We start from the raw sequence: 8,805 nt of genomic DNA, 5'->3' as shown, positions 1-8,805 counted from the left end.
TTGAGATTTTAGATCTGTGATAGAAACTATATTAACCACTTGTCAAAAATAGCAAAGATTAGCAGGACCCGAGTACCACCTAAGGGTCCCTGACCCCTGAACCCCTGTTGAAGACCCCTGCTCTGTGTTATGCTTTTAATTTAAAAATTGTTACTGTCAACATACAAATTGGAATACAGGGTTTTTGACAGACAATGACCATATAATACAAATGGGGGACATTGGATCACAACCCCATAAAAAGAAAGACATTGTTGGAAAGAATTGGCAGTAGTGGTTGAATAAATATGATGAGTCTCATCTAGCCAAGTGACGTTGAAGAGCTCTATATTGAAAATGGACTCATCCAATTCACATCAACTTTAATGGTTCCTGAGGGCTAATTCCTTTGACAGCCTGGTGGTAAAAATATAAACTGTGTAAAAAAGGAAAAGCCACAGAGCTTTGTTGGTCTGTCTCATAGCCTATAGTATGTCATGTGGCCAATGTCAGGAAGGTGAGAAGTTGCTTGGCTTGTACTGTAGTTCTGTTTTTTTTTTGTTTTTTTTTTATTTTTAGGATGTAGCCGAGGAAGTAAGGGCAACGTTATCATGAGGCTGTAGATCATATTGTGCTTTTTTTATACCACCAGTATACTGTAATCTGTATACAGTATACCACGGTATGACCTCATTGTTAACTGCAATACTTTGATTAGCTCTGCCTGAAGCCCAGAAACATATCTCAGTAGATGCTCACTTCATTTCTATCATTGGATTCCTGGGTTTGAATCCAAATCCTTGATTGATTTTGGGGGGTGGCTTTGTGGAGAATAAGTGGGCAGCAGGGTTTTTACAAACTAGCAATGGGCAGGCTGTGTTCAGGTGTTCTCATAATGTATGGATGCTGTTCCAATCTATTCTTGCTCAAGTTCCTTGCTGTTGAGCACCTGGCTCTCATCTGATCACTTCACTTAAATGTTTATGTGCACAGAAGAGTTTGAATCCCTGATTGAACAGGGAAAATTGTAAACAATTTGAGAATGGCTGGAGTGGTATCGAATAAAAATGTACTGCATAAAAATGTACTGCAAAGAAAGATTGTTACTGTTAAATTGTAAAAGTGATTTCAAATCATTTTGGTGTGTTTTTTTGTTTCAGGAAGTAAATCTCAAAAGCACTAACTGAAGTTGGTAACACCACTTCTGACTTAGTTCTTGGCCACACTGGCCTGTAGCATTTTAACAAAAAAATTAATGGCCTGGCCTGCATTCTACAAAACACGCTGTCGATGAAAGGGAATTTCTTGTTATTGGTGTCAAGTATCAAGCACATGTATTTTAAACAATAGTTACTGGTGAAGACTTAAAATGCTAGAATTATTAAAGCGCCACCTTCTGTTCAAATATTCCATGCATTTTTAGTGAGACTCACTCTCAGTCATAAGTGTCATGTTTAAAACATGAATACAGCAAATATTCAAGAGTTTTAGGAATAGAGGTTAAAGTAGAAGAGTGTTAGAGGTTGATAAGTAGAGTTAAAATGTTGAAAAAATAAACACCTTCCTATCACATTTTGGAAAACATGAACGCTATTTTTGAACAAGCGATTAAAACATTTGAGGGAAAAGTAAAAATCATGTTTCAAACTACTTGGCTGCTGTTCCAGCTTTGGCCAGTAGGAGGGCTTGGAGCTGCTGCGAGTAGCTAACTTGTTGCGCATGCGTGTGAACTGCGTCTAGATCCAGGAAGGACTGCAAGAAAAGAGACCAGACCCCTATGGACCAGACACGCAGGGAAATACACATCACGAGAACAGAAGTAAAATAATCCAGAATAAACAATATAAAGGAGGAAAACACAGGACGGAGGGGAATATAAACTTCAGCCAGGTAGGCCTGTGTCTGGTTTGATGCAACATGGTTACTGTTTGTTAACTATACCGTATGCTAACGTATTGGAATACAGTTTACAGTTTACAGTTTAGGCATTTAGCAGACGCTTTTAATCCAAAGCGATTTACAATAAGCAAATAACATCACAATAATAAACAAGATAATATGTCAGAACATCATCAACAATATAACAAATGCAAATGGATATCTATCTAGACACAGTAAAAAAACACAGTAATAGTCTAGACTAGCGCATAGGCCTATAAACAAACAAAAAAAAGACTACCTTTCTTCTGTTAAAACAATAACGAATGAAAGGCAGATATACAAGCTCACAACGCGCCGCTAAGCAAGCACCACTTTATGAGCTTGTAGATCGGCTATTTTCACTACTACTTGTACATTTGTGTTCTTGGGTTTCTTCGTGCAATTCAATTGCAACAAATAATTCAATGCGTTTAGTCCAAGCTGCCGTTCGCCTGCTCCGTCCGCGGCTATAGTCTCTTATTTTGAAAGCCGCTCACGACCTTTTGATATTTACCCGGAAGTGTTAAAGCGTACACAGTAATGGCGGATCGATCATAGAATAGGGATCGATGCCTTTCAGTTTGTACCATTTTAGCGAAAATCCAATGCCATCCTTGGCATCAAAAGTGTTTTTGGGAGAAAATGGACATCAAAGATGAGAAAGACCGTTGGCTTCCATGTTAAGGGATCACTATTGTGTGCACGTGGATGCGCGATGATGAATCGGTGAGTCCTAGCCTGGGGCTAGCCTAGATACTAATGCATCTAGCTAACTAACTAACTGTAGTATCCCTAGTACCTTGTTTTAATATTGGTTGGGATGTCTAGCTCAGCTAGGCTAGGTCCAGCCCTTGCCAGCTTTATTGTATATACAGTATATTTCGCGAGTATTCGAAGGATCGGCACTATAAATACTCGAGTATATTTTGCGATATCAATCAAAACAATATATATATATATATATATATATATATATATATATATATATATATATATATATAAAACGCTCCCTCATACGACGGTGACGCTCGGACGCTACACAGTGTACCTATGTTCCCCAGGTTCTATGTTCCCCACTTTCTTACCACCTAACCCTACCCCTAACCCTAACCATAACCTCACTAAACTAATGCTTGAGGTGGGGAGGTTGGACGTTACATGTCTCCTTTCAGACAGGTCTCCTTTCCGACATGTCTCCATTCAGAGTTCAGACACTAACCCTATCTCTTACCCTAACCCCCCCATGGAAGTGTTGCCACTCCGACAATAAGAAGTCACTGTCGGAATGGAGATATGTCTGAATGGAGAATGGACATGTTCCCATGTCTCCATTCAGACATATCTCCATTCCGACAGTGACTTCTTATTGTTGGAGTGGCGACACTCCCATGGGCCTAAGGTTTAGGGTTAGGGTTAGAGATAGAAGCAAGAAAAGACCAGTTTTGATCACATTCACATTTGAGTCAATTATGAAGCGATTTCGAAAATTAAAACGTCTCCATGTTGCTTGGGAAGTCTACAATCTTCCATGACAAATGTCTGTATTATGTCCCTGTAAATATTTAAATGTTCGCTAATTTAAAATAGCCGATGTACAGTACTACAAGGATGTATTGAAGACAACAATATGAAGAGATGTTTGTTTTCAGCTGTGAAATGCTGTCCGCAGCTTACAGTTGCAAGTCTTAGTCTTTTGAATAACACACGATTTTGTCTTAGTCTTCTGAAATTGTTTTTGTCTAGTCTTGTTTTAGTCGACTACATTTTTTAGTCTTAGTCTTATGGGAGTAGTCTTAGACTTTTAGTCTTTGTCTTTTAGGAGAAAGTTTTTTAGGCTAAATATAACCATATTGTGAACAAGACATTGTCTTCTGCTGGTGGTTACTTGGTTAAAATAAACCATAAAATATGTATTTGGCTTTAGTTTCATTGCAGTTACATACCAGTGTTAATTTTTACAGCCATTAGTCTCAGATGTAGATTTAGTCATAGTCTTTTGATTAACACAAATAATAGTCTTAGTCTTCTGAAATTGTTTTAGTCTAGTCTTATCGACAAAATATCAAAATCTTGTAGTCTCTTATTAGTCTTAGTTGACAAAATTAACACTGCTTGCTATTAACCCATTTAGTCCTGAACACATTATGACGCAATATTTTATGCTTTAAATATTTAAAAATAGCAGATATACAAGCTCACAGCGCGGCACTAAGTGCCGTGCTGCGAGCTTGTAGATCTGCTATTTTTTTTAAATCGTGAAAATTTGAATTTTGTCCCGATTCTATAAGTGTCTTTTGAATCCTTCTAAGATTTTTTTGAAAAACCTGGCTCCGAGTGCCGCGCTGTGAGCTTGTATATCTGCTATTTTTCACTGGTTAAAGCAGTCAATAATTCTAGGCCTAAATTTGACATTAAGGTAAATTACTTTTCTGTTTGAATGTATACATTCATTCACTGGCCTGGTTTGTCCCACAGGCCTTTTAAGTCAGAGATTTGTTTACACTGTATCTCGAATCAGATATATTAAAGACTGAAAGTCTGGTTCCCTTGGGCAGTGGTTCTCAACCGGTGGTGGGTCCCCAAATTATTTGGGGGGTCCCTAGATGAATAACTCGGATGTGCAACATTGTTTTCTCACTCGACAGTAAACAAGTTTTAACTGTATGGAGGGTTTAACTATGCACATTTCTGAAGTGACAATTTAAGGACGTTAATACCTCTTCAGGGTGAGGGGGTCCCCAGTTAAAAATGTCAGGTCGTGGCCTGAAAAGGTTGAGAAACACAGCCCAAGGGGAATCTCTGACAGCTGCTAAAAGCTGGTGTAACTTTAAAAACGTTTACTGAAAACTATTTTCACTAAACAATCTGCTTCATGTAGCATGTTAGGGGTCTTGTATGGGTCGTACATCTGTTTAACTGTTGTTGTGTGTGTTTTAACAGCAATAACATGCAGCTTTGTGTGGGACTTCTCAACCCGAGACTGAAGGCGTACTCCAAGCACGGTATTGAAATCTCTTTCAATTCTAATACCTCAACTAAAATGTAATAACCTCTACAACTAGAGGATGAACTGAACCCCTTTGTCTGCGGTTTGCACTGAACACACTTTTCAGCCTTGAAGATCTGGATGTTCTCGATTGCCTTCCTTTTAAAAGGAATACATTCACACCAGACACAACTTGAAGAAACAAAAATATGAATTGATATGCAGCTCCTAGGCTGAACTTGGCAGCAGATACACTTAGGGGTGGTGCAGTCTACAAGCTCACAACACGTCGCATCCGCGACGCGTTCTGAGCTTTTAGATCTGTGCACTCGGATAGTAACTTAGCTACTTGGACTTTTCAGACACAGACAGCTGTGTGTGAACAAACCAGAAGAGAAACGGGTAGTCAGATCGTGTACAGTGATTCTGTAAACTCACGTCTCAACTCGCAGTGATTGAGTGCTGCTATATACAGGTTTTAGTTACAAGACTTGACAGAAAAGGTTATAAAATCGCCTATTTTTTGTTCTTTTTTGACCGTGGTAGGCACACTGACACGGTACGGCGGTTACCGTCCCCAACCCTAGATACACTGTCAATCAAATGTGTGCACTGACAAGTAAACGTTTGACTTTGATTGTAGACTTTTAGCATATCTATGTTAGATAGATATCTACAAGCGCTTGGGGCTTGTGTCCATTTGGGTCCCATGACAACAGAGGAAAACATTGGGAATGTCTTTAGATAAAGACTGCACCGAGTACAACTGCAGATCACAATCATTTGTGTCCTACCCTAACTAAAATTGTCTGTCAGCACCCGACAGTGGCAGCTCCATGTGTCTGCCAAGACTGAGTGACTGGGATGACTGAGTGACTGGAATGAACTGGTGGAAATCTGCCTTGGATTTCTACTTGAATGTTAGACTGTTTTTTGCCTCTACAAGAGTGTGTGTGAACATGAAATGTAATTTCTGTTTAAGATTCTAGTAGCCATTTTAGTGTTTACCTGCTATAGATAAATCCAGTGGCACAAAGAAATGCATAACATTTCCGTGGACTGTAGTTAAGGATTTGTTTTATGCCCATGTATTAATGACCACAAATGACTGACATGATCTTCTCTGCTGTTTTAAAGGTGCGTGACGCCATGGTGAGCCTGGGTGTGCTGCAGGCTCTCAGACACGGACCTGCCCTGTCAGGAGGACCGACTCGTGAGTTCCTTATTGATGAAGGCTCTCCTCAGCTCTTGCTTCTTTGTGGGTTCGGCAGGCAAGATGTCTCTGCTGCCAAGACTGAGTCTGGATTTACACTGCCACATAAATCTAGCCTGAATCAGATCTGTGTCACATCAAAAGTGGAATCGGAATTTAAAAAAATAGTCTAAATCCAGACAGGTCACATGCAGGTCACATGAAATCTGATTTTGAGAAACCACATCCAGAGGTGGTTTCAAATCCGATCCAAATTGGATCTGAGGACATCTGTATTAGAAAGCAGTAACCACATCCACCCCATAGAGTTATACGCAAGTCACATGCAAGTCACATCAAACTGTCCATACGTCACTTGCTGCTGCGCGACCCGAGCGCGGAGCTCCAAATGACGTCATTACAGAGCGCGAGTATTTACTATTTGATTACAGCGCGGCACTGAGCACATGAGAAAAACAAGAGAGAAGAGAGAAAACACCTGAGCTAAACGGATAAAACCAGAGAGAAAAGCGAAACACAAGAGTAATGAAAAGAAGGGAGAAAAACAATATTGTAACGTGTGCTTGTTTTTGTTGTTGTCGCCTTTCTGTAATGTCGCATTTCCTGAACATAATCAACGTTATGGTGTAATGACGCCTACGTCGTTACCACGGTAACCAAAGCAGATATGTCGACTAAGTGCAGCTTTGGGCTGCCGCTGTTAAAATCAGATCAGATCTGTGTCACTTGCAAATGCAGTGTGAAAAGTCGGGCCAAAAGATCCGATTTGGGGTGGATAGCACAAAGAAATGCAAACATTTTCATTGACTGTAGTTAACGATTTGAAACTTTACAACTAAAGTGGACACTTGGGTTTTGACATGATCCTTCTCTGGTGTTTTAAAGGTGAGTTGACGCCATGAAGAACCTGTGTGTGCTGCAGGCTCTCAGAGACGGACCTGCCCTGGAAAGACTGTTTGTTGGAGGCCCCCCCGGCACCTGACTGCAGCATCACTGAAGGAGCTCTTGAGGGTCTAGTATTCTGTGGCAGGGACCTCCTGAAGGTCTGCTGAGGAGCGAACAGTTTTTTACAGGATTCTCTCTCTGATGTAGTATGTGTCAGACTTTGGTTACTGGAATAAAAAAAGGGCTACTGATAAACTATTCACAATCAATGACGCTGTACTATGTATTGTCTGGGGCACTTCATTAAAATGTCACATCTTTACCGTACAACTAGGGAACAGTCCTAGACGGGGACATGGAACCGGTTTAGGTGTCGCTGAATGACGTTCTCTGTTTCTCCACAGGAGCCTTCACCCCACAGCCTACACTTTGCTTCCTCCATGACCCGCTGGATGGAAATAAAAGGGTGTTTCCTGAGGCAAACACCCGTTGTGGCCTGCTGCGGAGATTGACTCTTCATCTTGTTTATGAAGACTTCAGTGACTTCATGATATTGTGCATCCTCCAGTATCTACAAATTCAATGCTATTGCAACTTTGAAAACCGTCACATCTTGTCTGTAATGCCTTGATGTCTATGGCTGCTGACCTATTGTGACATCACATTCTGTTACATTCATATTGTGACACACATGCCCATATTTGGGGGGGAAAAAATATTTTGTCAACTTGCCAAATGCAACTCGAATCACACTTTCAAATTAATTCCATCCTTTGTGAATTCCGTCCTGGACAGGTGTGGTCGCTTTTAACCCTTGATCGGCTTATTGGGTTTCATTTAATAGTGTTCCAAAGATGTTCTGACCAAGGTACTCAAATGTGTTACTTATAAGTATCAATACTGCAAAGTAGAAATGTCGGATAAAAGTCTCACATTTCAAAATGTACTTAGTAAATGTAAAGGTATGAAAATGTTTTGTAAAAATATCAATACTGCAAAGTAGAAATGATTTGTACAATATTTTTCTAAAATATGTACTTGGGTATATTGTGGCTTGAACTCCACAGAACATGCTGTCAGACAGTGAATTAATAACATTTGTATTTTATTTGTTTCATTTTGGGCTTAGTCTAGACCAGGGGTCTTGACAGCACAATCATCAGTGTATTTTGGATTCATGTCACCTTGTGTTTTCAGATATTTAACCAGTTCAACAGTCAATAGTTAATATACTTGACCTTTCACTCTGTACTTAGTCTGCTCTTTTTCCCCTCTACACAAAACCTTTTTGCCCGAAAATATCCCATCTACAAGCTCACAACGGCTCGTGCTGTGAGTTCAAGTGGTTAATATAAAAAAAGAAGAAAAAAAAATATTTATAAACAATTGACACACTGGTGAAGACCCCCTGGTCCAGACTAATGATAATTCTAACCCTAAATCCAGTTAGAGAATCTCCCTTGTTTAATTATCATGGTTGTCAATGAAGACTTTATTTTAAATTGAATTTGTTAAAGTTACTGGTATAAAACCTTGTTCAAGCATTCAAAGTTATACGATCCGTTCAAGTTGTGCTGAGAAGTAATGATTTTTAGAAACCAATAGTGCAACAGTGACACCTGCTGACAGTTCCGTTCAATGCATTTTCAGATGATTATTCCTATAACCTATAGTCTGTAATCAGTTTATCATTCATTATGTGTCTCTCTAAGCTATGGTCTGTTTTAGATAAATGTAGTATATATTTATTTAATAAACTATTAGATTTGCATAGGAATGTGAATACATTGGACTCCTCAAGCAAGATTCGACTCGCCATTCG

The 8,805-nt window shown here is 39.5% G+C and overlaps 1 long non-coding RNA gene across 2 annotated transcripts; it reads left to right on the top strand.

Moving 5' to 3' along the window:
• Positions 1-1,736: 1,736 nt before the first annotated feature.
• LOC308307857 lies at positions 1,737-8,805 on the top strand. Of its 2 annotated transcripts, none has more exons than XR_013963245.1 (4): positions 1,737-1,869; positions 4,840-4,901; positions 6,023-6,098; positions 6,984-8,805. It is a non-coding gene; the product is annotated as an uncharacterized lncRNA (long non-coding RNA). The 2 variants fall into 2 exon arrangements; XR_013963246.1 differs by lacking the exon at positions 1,737-1,869 and adding an exon at positions 2,431-2,625.

This window comes from Nannobrachium achirus (assembly GCF_963921795.1).
Source record: "Nannobrachium achirus genome assembly, chromosome: 22".
Classification (NCBI taxonomy): Eukaryota; Metazoa; Chordata; class Actinopteri; order Myctophiformes; family Myctophidae; genus Nannobrachium; species Nannobrachium achirus.
The sequence above is the reverse complement of the archived record's forward strand: the minus strand, read 5'-3'. Positions and strand labels throughout refer to the sequence as shown.